Source organism: Lontra canadensis, unplaced genomic scaffold (genome assembly GCF_010015895.1).
Source record: "Lontra canadensis isolate GAN:19392208 unplaced genomic scaffold, GSC_riverotter_1.0 scaffold182, whole genome shotgun sequence".
In the NCBI taxonomy this organism is placed as follows: domain Eukaryota; kingdom Metazoa; phylum Chordata; class Mammalia; order Carnivora; family Mustelidae; genus Lontra; species Lontra canadensis.
The window spans coordinates 747492-763629 of record NW_022631176.1 but is presented as its reverse complement, the minus strand read 5'-3'; the positions used below and the strand labels follow the sequence as shown (position 1 = coordinate 763629).

At 49.3% G+C, this 16138-nt stretch overlaps 1 protein-coding gene across 1 annotated transcript in view; it reads left to right on the top strand.

Annotated features, from left to right (window-relative positions):
- TMEM132D (transmembrane protein 132D) overlaps window positions 1–16138 on the top strand; it is a 580096-nt gene that overhangs the window by 377706 nt on the left and 186252 nt on the right. The gene's annotated exons all lie outside the window — the stretch shown is intronic.

Here is a 16138-nt window from a genome sequence, read left to right as displayed (position 1 = left end):
ATAGAACACGCAGACATGACCGTGTGAGAGCCCCTCACCATAAGCTGAGCCCCTGCCCCTCCTCCCGCATGCAGCCTTTGGCAAGGCTTGCGTGTGGGAGGTGGGGTTGCCATGCCCGCCCACAGGAAGTGTCCCCACAGTATGGGACTCGCCCCTGTAGTTACAGCTGACACTCCCCGCGGTGCAAGAGACCCACGAGCCTGGACGATGGCTTCAAACAGCGCTTCTTAAAATTTTTATTTTTAAATTTGTTATTATGAGCTGTTGGACCTGGGACAAGGATCCTATCCTCTCACTGCTCCCGTTTCTTCATCTGTTAATGGAAATAATACTTCAAGAGTTGTTTTGGGAATTAAATGAGTAAAGGTTTTAAATAATGTAGAACGTATAGTAAATCAGTCGATGCTGGCTATTATGATCTTATTTATTGAGTAGCTTTAGAATGAGTATAGGCATTAGTATTCATGCTTGTATTAATATGGAAGAGTATGAGCTTTAACGTGCACATTATTATTATTATTATTATTATTATTATGCCTATCGGTATAATTACTGTCCACGTCTCCTGTCCTGAGAAACCATCACTTCATGCTTCCGTTGCACAGAACGTCAGCAACAGGCGCCATTTCTGTAATTGGGCGAGAGCACGCTCTCCGTTCCACTGGGGTGTCAGACACCCTGATGGGACGTGGAATTAGGTGTGTGTCTGATGGGCAGACCAGCTGTTTACACAGGTCTGAGCCACGGTGAGTGAACAAAGACGTGTTGGTCCTAATTGGCTAGTTTGTAAAGAGAACACCGGAGACAGGAACTTGCGGGAACAGCCTGGGATCCGTGTACCTCCCCGAGTAGCCTGTCTCCAGTGGAAATTAATTAAGAGGTTCTGAAACTCTCTTCGGAGAGTTTGCTCAGTATGCAGCAATGGTTCCGCTGCCGGCCAGCTCCTCTCTGGGATACGCAGTCATAAAATATGCACCAGAAGACACTGTTTGCCTTCTGAGCAAACAGTACATGCTCTAAATTATTAAACCTGCGGATAAGTTGAGAGACATTTTTAGCAGTTAATTCTTGTCTTTTTATCTTTCTCGTCGGTGCATAGGAGATTTGACGGAGTTTCCGGCTGATTCTGGCTGCACATTTAAAGGTTTCAAGGAAGAGGGAAATTTCTGTCCTGTTCTTTTTAAAACCAAACAGACAGTCAGAGATCAGTTACTGAGTCAGCTGGTGGGCAGGAGGGGAATCAACAACCTGTTTGCTTTCAGGGCACTGGGAATAACCAAGATACAAGGCTGTTTTTCCCTAAATGTCCTGGTAAATCTGTACTCCGGGAGGTTTAGGAATCACTTGCACCGTTTAAAATGCTCATTAGAAAGCAGGGATGGACAGAACCCAGGCCCACGGGATGTTTACGCAGTGTAGAGAATTGGAGATGAATGGAACAGTTTGGGACAGTAAGGGTGTATCAACGTCCTCTATCATGGGAGGAATGGTTGACTTCGATCCGGCACCCCGGAACGCTGCTTCTTTTTATATTTGCAAAAATTGTAAAACAGGAGATCGTGTTAAAATGCAGATTTTGATTCAGGACATCGGGGGTGAGCCCAAGAGTCCGTGTTCGTGAGCAGTTCTGAGAGATGCTGGGCCGTAGACCACACGCTGAGCGGCCAAGGTCGGTCCCGGGAGAGAAGTGGATGGGAACGTGGGTACAGACCCTCATGCATACATGGTCAGGAGAGCGGAGCGCTCTCCTTCCGTCTGATACCCAGGAGCCCCACGGACCAGCCCTGAGTTCAGAGACTTGCCTGGGGAGAAGAGAAAGCCCACGGTAAATGGTCGGGAGTTTCTTGAAGATTACGATGCAGCTTGTAGCCGGCTGTCTTTCATCCATTCTTGTTCATTTTGCTTTGTTTTGTTTCATTTGCTCTTCAGGTTTCAACACGCTCCTTGAAGTTTTCCGTAGTTGACAGCTGAATATCGCTGTTTCATCTTTTATATACACATAAGGTTTTGGCTAAGCAGCGTGTCTACCCAGACACTCATAACGCAAACGCCTGTGGCCTCTCGGTGCTGGCGTCCGGAGCTGGTGCTCGGAGTGTCCTGAGTGCCCGCTCCCGTGCGTCATCCATTCTTGCCATTTGGTCCTGAGCTCGGGGAGGTTGTACGTTCTGTGGCTTTCAGAAGACAGCAGATCCTGGATGACAGCCACGTCTCCTGACACTATTCCCCACCTCTGGCCACAGATTAGTGCTACACAGGCGTGCTCCGGGCCACCCAGACCGGCTGAGTCAGGGCCTCTGGGAGCCAGGACTCAGCCCTCTGCATGTCTTAATTTGTCCTCGTGCATCTGATACATGGTGAAGGGGGAGAAACAGTGTAACTGATGGGGATCTTAGCTTCCGTAAATCTCAAAGCGCGGGGCTTCCATGAGGCAGGAAAGTGGACCTGCTGTCTTCCCGTGGATGGTGCTTGTAAAGGCTGCAGGTGTGGGCCGATGCACTCAGTGTGTCTGTCCTTCTAGGAGGCTCGAACAGCATTTCTAGAGGCCCCTTACGGTGAGGATTTCTTGGGGGTGATTTAAGGTCCTCCAATCAGAGGCACACGGGTACATTGGAATTTGGAGCTGGACCCCGTGGGGAGATGGTCAGGGCATAGGGCATCTAGTGTTGCTGGGGCAGGTCATAGCCCCATGCTGGCAGATCTCTCTCTGCTTAGGGCAGGAGGGGCCCGGGGTGGCCCATTTCTTCCTGAACACGGGAAACCCAGCCTGGACTGCCTCTCAGGTGCCGCAGTGATCCCATATGTCATTTGTGCCTGCGGTAAAAACAACGGCTTCTGTTCTTTGCTGCTAAACCCAGAGCCACAAAAGCCATAAGTAAGAAATTCCAGGATGAATCCCAGTTCTGCAAAAAGGCAGCGGGGGGAGACAGGCTGCATCAGCACCACTAGCCATGGAAGAAAACGGAGACTTCCGTCCTTGCAGGAGCACGGGTAGGGCTAGGGCTCTGAGCACGGGCTCGTCCCAAGACCCATTTTTTACTTTTTCCCCAAAACTACCTATTCATGAAAAGAGGAGAGGCCAGTTTTCTAAATTCCATGCATGGCTGATAAACTTGGAACACAGTGGAGGAAAAATTGACCCGGCTTAGCATTTTAAAAAAACTTTTTTTTAAAGATGTTTATTTATTCGACAGATATCACAAGTAGGCAGAGAGAGAGAGAGAGAGAGCAGGAAGCAGGCTCCCCGCTGAGCAGAGAGCCCAATGCGGGGCCTGATCCCAAGACCCTGAGATCATGACCTGGGCTGAAGGCAGAGTCTTAACCCACTGAGCCACCCAGGCGCCCCTCGGCTTAGCATTTTAACTTACTATGAAAGTAATGCATACAGTCATGGGGGGAACAAAAAGCTGATTTCTAGTTACTGGCACTTCCTAGTGGTCATAATTAGGACCTCTCCTTTGTTTGTTTGTTTGTTTTCACTAGTTCAATTGAGTCAATGTTTTCCTTTGCAGCTGAGGATAAAGACTTTGGGTGATCTGTCCTGAAATGATCGGAATGGCAGTGGAGGGCAGGCGACTGTGTCCAGCCCATAGATCCCCCTACCTGGGATCCACCCTGTGGCAGGGGTCCTGGGTTTGGCGCTGTCCTTCAGTGTGATGGGCAGCTGACCACAACTGCCCAGGTCTCTTTGCCAGAAGTGCTGCCTTGAGGCCCTTTCCTGGTGATGATTATAGTAATACTTGGTAATTGAATGCTCCTTGTCGACTTAATGGACTGGAAGGAATGTAAATGCTCAAAAAACTGATCACATGTTCTAATCTTGATTAAAATAACTGTGGTGTGAAAGGTGGTAAATTTCAAAGAAAAAGTCTTGTAAACCAGCTTCTGAGTTGATGTTGACTACCACATCGAAGTGGGCTGTTTTGATATTTCAACTGCCTGCTGAGTATTTCAGCATCCGTGTTCCTTTCAGGTGCCAGAATGGAAATTTCACCCGCTACGGTAATCTCATAGGTGTCCCCGGTGCTTGCACCACCCACAGTTTTTCCCAGAAACAGCAGTGCCGAAGGGTATGTGCTCCAACCCCACAAGTACACTCCCGGGTGATGTTCCGTAGAAATGCGCGCATAAACGTTACCGATAGACATGTTCTAGCACATTCTTGGAATGTGGCCTTAAATGGTGGATTGCTCAAAAGCCGAATGCGGAAGTAAATTATAACACATACATTCACGTGACAGAATACTGTCCTGCGGGATGATTGATGATCTATGATTGTATGCAACGGTACAGATGAGCTTGTGGGAAACGGAAAAAGCGATAGGACGGTGTACCCAAGGAAATCCCTTCTACATCAAGTACCACAATCTGCGAGACTCATCTTGGTTTTTGGAAGCCAGGGAAGTTGCTACTTTGAGGGAAAAGGGAGGAACTGGAGAGAAACCTCTCGAATGTTGCTAATTCACGGTTACTTGTTCTGGAAGCTGGTTACAAAATGTGAACATTGGCGGAGCTCTGCACTTACGATGTGCGCTTTGCTGTGGGTATCCTAGGCTTCAGGAAAACATTTAAGCAATTAAGAGGCTGTGCGGGTAACTCTAGAGTCAGACTGCCCGGAATCAGATATGGGCTTTGCACTACACAGCCAGGGAACCCAGGCACATTCCCTCAGTCACACCGGGTTTAATTTTCCTCTTATGCAAAATGGAAAGAATTAAAAGAAAAGAAAAGAAAAGAAAAATGGCAGCGATGGCAGTGGGCATCTAGAAGTGTTTGTGAAATAAATGCTAAAGCCCAGAATGGCTGTTCCAAACTGAGCTGCCGTGAAAAGCCACAGTCCCAAGTTGGTTAAATATTTGAAGGCAAAGGAGTGTCTTCCAATATTCTCCAAGATGGAGAATCCTTTCGAGAGTCATTCAGAGCTGAATCTCCCTTCTTTGCTGGGTTTTCTTAACAACCTTCTCAGTGTGTCTTTGAATGTCTAGAAGAGTCCCTAGGAGGAAGGAAACAAGAAATTGAGTATGAATGGGTGTAGCCATTCTCAGCACTAGCTTTGGCTGAGAGAGCAAGGGCAGTGTGTGGGAAGGACGGTTTCCAGTGCGGCGGGCTTCTGGAAGTGCCTGTGAGTTCCTGTCCTACCTCCTCCCCTCTTCTTGGGTGCGGGCTGATTTATATCAAAGTCACTGTCACGCCGTTTGAAGGATCTCTTCTGTTCTGTAGGAAGACCTCACAAGTGACGTTCTCTATATGCTTACCTAAATTCCCACTCCAAAGGATTCTCAAAGGATTCAATATCCGCTTTCTTTCTTAAGAAGTACTTAATTCAACCACAAAAAAGAAAAGAACTATTAGTACCCAGGACAGCTTGAAAGACTCTCCAGAAAGTTATTGGGGGTTTGGAGGGGGGGGGAGGAATCAGTCGTAAGAGATGACATGCTGCGAGTCCATTTACATAGGCTTTTTGAAGTGATGGTATTTTAGATGTGGCCACAGGAGAGCACGTGCCAGGGATTGGGGAAGGAGGGGGGGAGGTGGGATGGGTGGGACGATTGTAGGGGGACAGCAGGAGGGGTCCTCATGGTGATGGACTGTGTCAGTGGACACGCAAACAACACGTGTGGTAGGGTAGTACAGAATTACACACACACGCACACGTATCCCAGTACAACTAGGGAAACTGAGTACCATCTGTGGGCTGCTTCCTTCCGGGTACCCTGACCCTGAGGTTGCCCTCTAGGTATGCAGGATGTCCTCATGGGGAGATACTGGGGGAAGGAGACCTTTCTCCACTGTTTCCTGTATCTCATGAAACTACAATGACTGCAATATCAATTCAAGTTAAAAATAAGTAATTATTAATACCGTCAAAGCAGAGGATTTGAGTATTGATCATTTAAAAAAATATTTCCCCCGAGAAATGGGGAGTTTTCGTCTTTGGATTCTACGTTCACCTGCTAAGTGAGTCCTGAAGGTAAGTAGCAGGTTACTGCGGATGTGTCTAGTGTTTTTAAAGATGTACCTTACTGGGGCGCCTGGATGGCTCCGTGGGTGGGGTGTCTGAGTCTGGATTCTGGCTCAGGTCATGTCTCAGGGGCACGAGATCAGAACCTGTGTGGTGCTCTGTGCTGGGGGCAGAGCCTACTTGAGAGTCTCCCCCTCCCCCTCCCTCTGGCTGCCCCCCCTCTAAAAATATATCTTATTCATTGCATTGTCATGTAAGTGGATGTCATTACCATATTCCCTTGGAACCCAGAGTGCCTTAGATGACAAATTGTACACTTATTTTGATTCCCAGTAAGAAAACAGCATGCCGTTTAAATTATAATACAGTCTTTCTTTGTTACTTTTATGCTAAGGGAAAGCTCTCTCTTAGGATCATGTAACTGCGTCATACATACGGAAAGTAAGAGGAAAGCAGAATAAGTGGATTGTGGTATTTCTAAGCCTCTTATAATATTGGGACTAACTTCTATGAATCCCCTCATCTCTGAGCTGCCTGTGGCCCCCTTTTGCCAGAGTCGCACCCTTAAGAGGCAAGCATTTCTTAAAAGGATTCCCAGCTACTGTCTTCAGATGTCCTTCCAAACCATGGCAACCCCTTATAGTGGCAATTTTCTACTATTAGCAGGCGGTGTCCATGGAAGGTTTCAGACCCCCCACCCCCAGACTCGTTTTTGTCCCTCTAATGTCTCTCAGAGGGCATGATCGACTGAGAAGTTTGCATTTGTGATTACACCACCAATAAAACAATAAAGTTCACCATTTGCAAGGACAACATCGTCGTGCCCAGCTCAAAGATTGTTAAATGTAAAAGAAAAAAGTCCTCTAAGAATTAATGAAATGACAAGTGCTGGGGCCTTTCTCCAGGGAACCATGCCATTCTCAGTGTCTGGGAAACACGATAGAGACAGAGGTGTCCTACGGCCACATATGGCCACTTTTGGCTTGTCACCTGCACTAAAGGACACAGACTGCATGGCTCAGCGGGGTCAGGGTCTATGGGCAAAATACTAACGCCTTTCTAGCACCTCAGTTTACATGGGACACCACATCTCCAACCATCTCTCGTGAAACGTATCTTGTGGCGTATTTCTTTCAAAACGCACTTGTGTCAGGATGGGAGTACTAGGATCTGGGCATGTGTTAGCAGGACCACAGGTGTTCCTGATTGCCTCGGATCTGTGAGTTGTCCCCACCTTCAGAACTTGCATTTCCAGGTATCAATCGGAACGTCTGTTTGTGAAAAGAGACATCTTGACTGTAGGGTAATTCATTCATTCATTTATTCATTCATAGACCTGTAGAGATGGCTGCCACCTAGGAGATGGGTGTAACTGTAAAGGCTACAATGACTCTCTTCTTTCTCTTCTTGTTGAGTACAAAGTACCCAGCTCAGAATCTAACCATGTGTGTGTGTGATTGATAGCGGGAGTGGTGGTCAAGTTCAGATGTGAACCACAGAGACCACAAGACAGGACTAACTAGTCTTAACTAGTATTCCACGGCGTTAAATCCCATGTGAGAACATGCGCCCCTCGCGGGGTTAACACATTTCTGTCGTTTATTACCCCTAATCGGGTTCATTAAATATAATCCATTGATTGAATTAAAAGCGTATTCTCAAGAGAACTATCCAAGTAAAAGCACCAGTGTTCCCGGGTGATTAGTTCCTGACAGCCTCCGCAGGCACATCGTGATGGAAGATTGGGCTCAGGGACACTTACTCAGAATTTACTGGCGGTCTCTGCCGCTGGTGTGCCGACCGAACTTTCCAGTGACCCAAGCCCCTGCCCACATCGTGCAGCAAGCCACATCGTGCCGAGGGCTGTGTTTGAAGACAGCTCAGCTCTGCCACGGTCCACTGAGCCTCGACGGCGGGGAAATGAGTCCAGTAAGCGTCTGCAAGGAAAGGGCGAAGGCCTCCTCCTCCAGGGTGCTGGCCAAGATTGCGGCTGGTTTTGCTTCACCTCTAGGAAGGAGCTGGAGACACATGGCCAGACCCCGGTGTTTTAGTTCCCCTTCAGCCAGAGCTCTGGGTGCTCAGCCGCCATTTGAAATGACTCTTCTCAGCTTCCCCCAGAACCTTTGATTAGCTCCTGAAAAATCGACTCGTAGCTACAGAGGACCTTGAAAGGGTCCAGCTGTCAGAACGCAGCCTGACCACAGCTCTCTATTAGCTTCAAGAGTCCTGGGTGGCCCGCGTGCTCCCGTAGGCTGGCCGGCTCAAAGCAGCCTTGGCTTTGATCAAGCTGGGATGCCCGTGTGCGGGCGGAAGCAGCCTTGGAGGCTGGGCCCGCCGCTTTGTGTAGATCTGGACATGGGTGGGAGGTGCCCCTTCTCACCCCAAGAACACCCTCACATCTTGTAACTGAAATCCCCTTTGAGGCGTGTGGCCCCTAATTGCTGTCCGGGACTTTCTGAAGCTGTACTCTGAGAAGATGATAATTGGGGTGCAGCCTTGGATAGAGAAAGGAGCCTGTCGTGTTGTTAAATGTCACTGAAAGCGGGTATGTGCAGATACTCGAGGCCGTGGTCCAGCAGAAGACAAGGCCGACCAGAGGACCGAGTCACCAGACATGATGGCATCAAGGGTGGCGACCACAGCTCCTGCGTGCACGTGACCCTGCGTGGCTTCATTACTGTAGTTCGCCACAGGGAAGATAGGCATCCTGAGCAAAAGGAGACTCTGGGTGGAAGGAGGGAAGTCAAGTCAGAATTCATCACGGAAACGCGTGCCACGTGGCTGTTCACGGTCCAAGAAGGTAGACGCGGTGTTGCCCTTGGGAAGTCCCAGGGATCAGCACGTGCAAGGACACAATCGAGGGAAAGATCCGAAGCAGCCACAGCGTGGGCATCCCGGTTCCTAAGGAGGCACAGTTCCTCTTGATAACGGGACCCGAGTGGAATTTCTTCTATGGCCCCTCACAGAAGGGACACTGTGGCACGTGGCAGACCACACCCTTGGCAGTATCTGGACAATTAGGAAGAACATTTAATTCTCTTCTGCTGTTTCTCTTAACTTTCCTCAATTTGGACCGAGAGTTTAATGCAGCTGCCACCTGCTCTTCTCTTGACCAGGAACACTGCTCTCCGACGTGTCCCCGTGGCTCCCACCATCGTGGGAATTAGGACTTGTGTGATGTATCTGACCCCCAGAGAAGCCTTCTATATGGATTTGCTAGGACGACCACAGAAAAGTACTACAGACTCGGGGGGGGGGGCTGTAAACATGGAGGTTTATTCTCTTTGGGTTCTAGAAGGTACCGGTGTGAGACCAGGGAGCAGCGGGGTTGGATTTGTCTGAGGCCACTCTCTTCGGCATACAGATGGCTGTGTTCTGTCTTCACGCAGTCTTCCCTCTGCACCTCCGTTTCCTGTCTTCTCTTTTTATAGGGACACCAGTCCAGTCCTATAGGATTATGGCCACCCTTGCGACTCCATTTAACTTGCGTTACTTCTTTAAGCGCCGTGTATCTCCATATGGTCATTCTGAGGTCATAGGGGTTAGGACTCCAACCTGGCATGCAGGTAAGGCAGTGAGGAGGGAGGACTGGGGAGAGGGGCACCCGACCTCCAGTCCAGCAGGATTTCTGCTACTCCAGCACGCAGCTCTGGAGCTGACCCACCCCTGGTGCCCCTGCCTCAGGCCGCACCCGGGACAGGTGTGCGATGGGATGAGGCAGGTCCCCGCGAGAGCAGCAGCCCTGAGCTTGGCAGGAATGCCAGCCTGCCGCATGCTCTAATCATTGCCACTCACCATACATGATTTTTTTATTGTTTCTGCTTATTCACGGCTTTGTGCCTCCCGATGGTGTGAGCGCCTGAGCACAGGGGCTCTGCCTGCTTTGCCCATGGACTTATCTGTGCCCAGATACTCCTGCCTCACGGGTGTCCTGTAAGCAGAGCTTGATTGACTGAGTGAGCCCACCCCTGTGAGTGGGTGCCGTGGACACTGTGGACTGGCCACGGATGGGGCTTGTGCCCCCCTGGGCAGCCCAGAATAGGGCCCCCAGGACACTTGGACAGAGGATCCAGAATGGCTCTGGACATGCTATTAGGGAGATGAGGAGCGGGGGCTGAGAAAACAGCCCACTTCCTCGAAGGGCGCATCTTCTATCCACCCTGTGCTCGGCTGCTGGACACGGGTCCTGCACGTCAGAAACAGCCGGTAGACCTTCGTTGCGATGAGCTCCTTTTATCCTCAGGCCTTCCAGCTTCCAGCGTTCTTGCTGTCCCCTTCAGAGCTTCTCAGTGGGAATGGTCTGGGTTGTCAAATTTCATTGTCTGGCCTTTTGTGGGTCCTCTCACCTTGGGCACCAGCTGGAGCAAATTCCCGATGTCCCAGAGGAACAGATGTGCCCCAGGCTGCTCCCTTCTGCAGGTGGTCACTGGCTGAGCCCTGATAGACACAGGGGCACAAAGGCGGGACCCATTGCCATGCGTTACCCACCAGCCCTGGAGCTGCTTATCAAGTCAGCCAGGTGTCCCTGTCCCCTGTCCTTCCTCTCACTCCCTAAGGGGGTCTGTCCTGAGAGCCTTCCCTGAGAAACTGCCGCATGACTCCCGCATTGACGAGGCCACAAGCATGTCCCCGGGAAATGCTGCTCACCCGCTCCGAGGCCAGGGGTTTCGTGTGCACATCCTGCGGTGTGAAGGACAGTGGCGAGCAGGGCGGGTTCCGAGTACAGACAAGAAGCCGGAGTCTGCGGGGCATCAGTCTGCTGGCTGGAGGCTGGGGGCTGGGGGCAGGGCGATGGTTTGAAAGGCCAGATCCCCTTCAGATGTCACCTTGCTCTTGCTCTCATGCCCACGATTGTGACCACGGTGCTAGCACGATTCTCTGCAAGATTCTCTCGTGCTGCCCCCTGAAAAGTTAGAGCATCCCAATGTCCATGTTGATCTCTGGGAGCCCAACATCACATGTTCATGCCTACTCAACCAAGCACACCATTGCCACCCTCAAACGTCTACACCTCTAGTTCCCCATTCTGGGTGCTTGTAGAATGCTCCGGGAAGCTCTGCGAACAATTATTGCCCCCTCTGCACCTCAGATCAATATCAAATCAGAGTTCCCGTGGCTAAGCCCTCAGACCTCAGTATGTAAAGCTCCCAGGTGTTCCTGACATGCTGAGCAAAACCTCCATTATCTGCTTGCTTTGAAAATCCAGGTGCCCACACAGCATCCCAGAGCGGTGGGATCAGACCCGAGCTCGGGACCCAGGCTGAGCCATAATTCAGCAGTTCTGACATTCGGATTGACGACAGCTGATGTGAGTGGTACCTTCTCCACACGCCCTCCCCCAACCCGAGGGGATCGAGTGCCCCAAACAGTTCAGTTTCCTTGCATCTCAAAAATGGTGGTTTTCAATCCTGGTTCTACAGTTCACTCGTGAAAGGAATCAAACAAACAGACAAACAGAAAACCCAAAAAACAAAACCCCAGAGGAATGCCCAGTGCATACCCCAGGGGAATTAAAATCAAATCTGGGGGAGGAGGGACCCTGGCATCCGTCTTACCTGGCATATCGGTGATCGCCAGCATCGCCATCGTCCTCAGTCACTGCTCTGAAGTGACTCCGATTATGAGCCTGCAGTGTAGACAGAATTCACAGATGTTGAGCCGGAATCATAATATCTCATGATTGGGCTATTTGTAAATTGCTCTGTGTTTAGTGACTGCTGTACTGAATAATTTATTGAATTATTATAAGGTTCAGAATAATGCATTTGATATTGATTTATTATCTACACAGAGTGGTTAAATGCCTGTTGAATTTGCTGTGGCAGAAATGATGGGAGACAAGGAAGCGTCAGCACACCCAGGTGCCCTGAGCTTTCCTCCCGTCGACCTGCAAGGGCATGGTTAATCTAGGCGGTTGGAGGAGGGCAGGTCCCCGGGAAGGGTGGTCCAGGTAGGGGGGCGTGTCAGGGAGGGGCTGCTGGGTTGTCCTGGAGCTGGGGTACATCTTAGCACTCTCCCAGCTCAGGGGGTGGGTGGTTCCCCAAGAGTGATCCTAAGCCAGACACCAGGATAGCTCTGGGGGAACTCTATTCCGCATCACCGCCTTCTGCCAGGCTTCCTGAAATGCCTTTGGGTCACTGGGCTGTTGACTTGACATCAGCCAAACTGTATTAAGGAGTCTTGGGGCAAAAATTGGTGTCCTTGCTGTCATTCCTCAGACCCTTTGCTTGCACAAAAGGAAATTCTTGTGGGCAACCTGAAAATGCCCAGCACGGCTATTGGGTCCCGGTGATGCCTTGGCTTTCTCAAAGCAAGGCCGGGAGTCAGTGCCATGACTTAGTTTCCCCTCCTGTTATCTTCAGCTCTGGACCCTTACTGTTCACCCAGAGACCTCTTCTTACCATCTCTGAGTCCCTTTCTCTGCCAACCCACAGCATGTGCTCTGGACTGGATTGTGCCCCTCCAAAATTCACGTGCCAAAGCCCTAACCCCCAACATGACTGTTTTTGGAGCCGGGCTTTTGGGAGGTAATTAATGTTAAATGAGGCCATAAGGGTGGGCTCTAACCCAATAGGGTTAGCATCCCTACAGGGCGAGAAAGATCTCTGTCTCTCTGTCTCTCTGTCTCTCCCCACCATGTCAGGACACATGGGGAGGGTGGCCATCCGTATGCCAGGAGCACTGCCCTCATCAGATCCTGACCCCATGGGCACCGTGATCTCTGGCTCATGGCCTCAGAGACCAGGAGGAAGGGATCTCTGCTGTGCCAGTTGCCCGGCTGTGGCATTCTGTGAGGTAGCACATCCCACCGTGCTCTGGACAGTGCTGGAAATGCTTTCTTACACATCCTTTCTTATTTTCCTAAATGTTTATGCCTTTATTTCCTTTATTTATTTATTACCTTTATATTTCCCTAAGGCCCTAGGTATCTGAAATTTAAAAGCCAGGAAGTTAGTCGAGTTTCTTCTTGCTTCCCAGATATGCCGAGAGCTGGACAGTGTCCCCCTGGCATGCTGACTGCTGTCCCCAGGGGGTTGGGCTTCATGTCATGTCTTGAAGTCCTTGGATGAGCTGGGCCTTTGTCTTCCAGACATAATATAGATGTATCCCAGGTGCCACTCCCCAGGAGACAGGAAGTGTGTGTTTATTAAATGCCAAGAAGTTCCCCACCTGCTTTTTTCCTCCCTCCCTTCCTCTCCTCTCCTCCCTTCCCTTCCCTTCCCTTCCCTTCCTTTCCCTTCCCCTCTCTTCTCTTTTCTTTTCTTTCCAGATTTGTGAAGCTCAGAGCAAGGTCTCATTCTCTTTCTTCTTATGAGACTTTACTTAAACTTTTCTCACTGAAGTACAGTTACTGTTGGACTGGGGCATGAAATGTGAGGTGGTGGAGGCGTGATCCATCAGGTCAGAAGGATTTGTTTTTGTGTAAGTGATGGCGTGGAGTCCCACTCTGTGATCCCCTTTTCAAGTGCTTAGCATCCAGCGGCTTTTATCGACATAAAAACACGGTATCTTCGTCCATCTGGGGTGCCAGAACAAGATACCACAGATGGGGGGACTTACAAGCAAGAGGCATTTGCTTCTCGAAGTTCTGGAGGTTTGAAGTCCAGGATCAAGGCACCTGCAGACTCCGTGTCTGAGTGAGGCTGGATTCCTGGCCCAGCATCGTCTTCTCACTATGTCCACACGTCAGGAGAAGGGGAGGGAGCTCTCTGGGGTCTCTTTTTTAAGGGCACCAGTCCCTGCCACGTGCTCACTTCTACCTTTGACATCCATCCAGCGGCAGCAGCCGACGGCAAAGCCTCCCTGCTGCTGAAGCCTGCCGGGGACTGCCTGCGGCGGCCTCTCTTCCTTGTTAGCACGTGAGGGGTAACTGATACCATATGCTCAGACTGACCAACGAGCACTGGCTCACACATTAACTACCACAACAACTGACACATCGATCTGGTCAGGGTCTTGGCTGCAGAGTATGTGTTTGCCACCAGCAAGTGCCTCACCGTTTGTTACTGTGGCATGTGATGAAATGCTGGGGGCGGATGAGTTGTTAAATGCCTCTTGGTATCCCTCCAACATTGAGCTAGGTTTAATAGATATGCATAGATATAAAGACACATCAGTATTTTTCTAATTCTATTCAGAGCCCCACCATCATCATCACCATCATCAGCATCACCGTCATCACCATCATCAACATCACCATCATCACCATCATCATATCACGTCACCATCACTGTCACCACATAATCAACATCCCCATCATCATCACATCACCATCATCATCATCACATCACCATCATCATCAGCATCACCATCATCACCATCATCATCACCATCATCACCACCATCACCATTACCATCACCATCATCACCATCATCACCTCATCATCATCACTATCACCATCATCACCATCATCACCATTACCACCATCACCACCATCACCACCATCACCACCATCATCATCACCATCATCATCACCATCACCATCATCCCCATCATCACCATCATCACCATCACCATCATCACCATCACCATCATCACCATCACCACCATCACCATCACCATCATCCCCATCATCACCATCATTACCATCACTATCACCATCATCACCATCACCACCATCACCATCATCACCATCATCACCACCATCGCCATCACCATCATCACCATCACCACCATCACCATTACCACTATCACTGCCACATCATCTTCATCACTATCACTATCATCATCACCACCATCATCATTGTCACCATCATTGCAAACCAGGATCTTTGTGCCAGGTCTGGTCTAAAGATATATTTATTTGGCCTTCCTAGTGATTTTAAGAAAATTCAAATTAGTTGTCAATGTTTAATAATCAGGACCTTTCAATTGTAAAAAGAATGCCGTGGGGGGGGTGACTCAGAATAGCTATCGGTATTGGGCGTACGTTCTCCCCAGAACAACAGGCAAGAGCTGGGTGGGAGCAGCCCCATGAGTCATGGTGTGCCTTCTTCAGTTAGCCACAGTCTCCAACACTGCTGGTTTCCTTAAGCAGGCCACACTCCTCACTCTGTGCTTGCCCTTTATAGTGTCTGAAATAGGAGATCTCATCCCCAGTACTATTGATCACGTATCACAAGCTAAAGAGGGCTAATAAGCATGCTAAAATTACTTGGTGTCACTGGCTTTAATCTCTTTCTAAGGGAAACCTCTCCCCCTCTCTCTATTTGTAGCTTAAGATGACTATTCATGCCTTCATCTACTTTCTGTAATGCTGGAAAATTCAATTGACATGTCTCCTGTCACCTCATCACACAGCAATCTTTGCAAATTAGCCCTCTGGCAGATAGAACCCCAGCTACAAAGATCTTCCCAAGCTGCCTCGCAACAGCTAGATGGGGTCTCAACAGCTAGACGGGGTGTTCGAAGAATAAATCACAGAGGGGCGCCAGCTACAGGCGAGTGTTTAAACACAAAGGTGTAATCTTATGATTGTATTCTCAAGCATGCTAGTGAAGATCAGTGTTTCATCAACTAATTCCTGCAGTTTCCTATGTAACTCACATCGCCGGACTCATTCAGAACTGGGAAGATAGCAAAACTAGTACCTGACTTTAAAAAAACAACACGGGGGCACCTGGGTGGCTCTTTCGGTAAAGACTCTGCCTTTGGCTTAGGTCATGATCTCAGGGTCCTGGGATCGAGCCCTGAGTGGGGCTACCCGCTCAGTAGGGAGCCTGCTTCTCCATCTCCCTATGCCCCTTCCCTGCTTGTTCTCTCTCTCTTTTCATCTAATTAATTAATTAATTAATTAATTTTTTAAAAAATGAACAACAGATATTTTTATTAAGTTAAATTTTTATTTTTATTTTTTGGTGGGGGGGAATTGGAGGGGAAGACGAATCATGAGAGTCTGTGGACTCTGAAAAACAATCTGAGGGTTTTGAAGGGGTGAGGGTGGGAGTTTGGGTGAGCCTGGTGGTGGGTATTAAGGAGGGCACGGATTGCATGGAGCACTGGGTGTGGTGCATAAACAATGAATTCTGGAACACTGAAAAGAAATTTAAAAAATAAAAATTAAAAAATTAGTTAAATTTTTAAAAGATGGGTTATTGATTAAGGAGATGAGCCATGAGCATCACTTTTCCTGGCTTTGTTTCCTGTCCCCCAGCAGACCTTTGCACAGATACTATAGC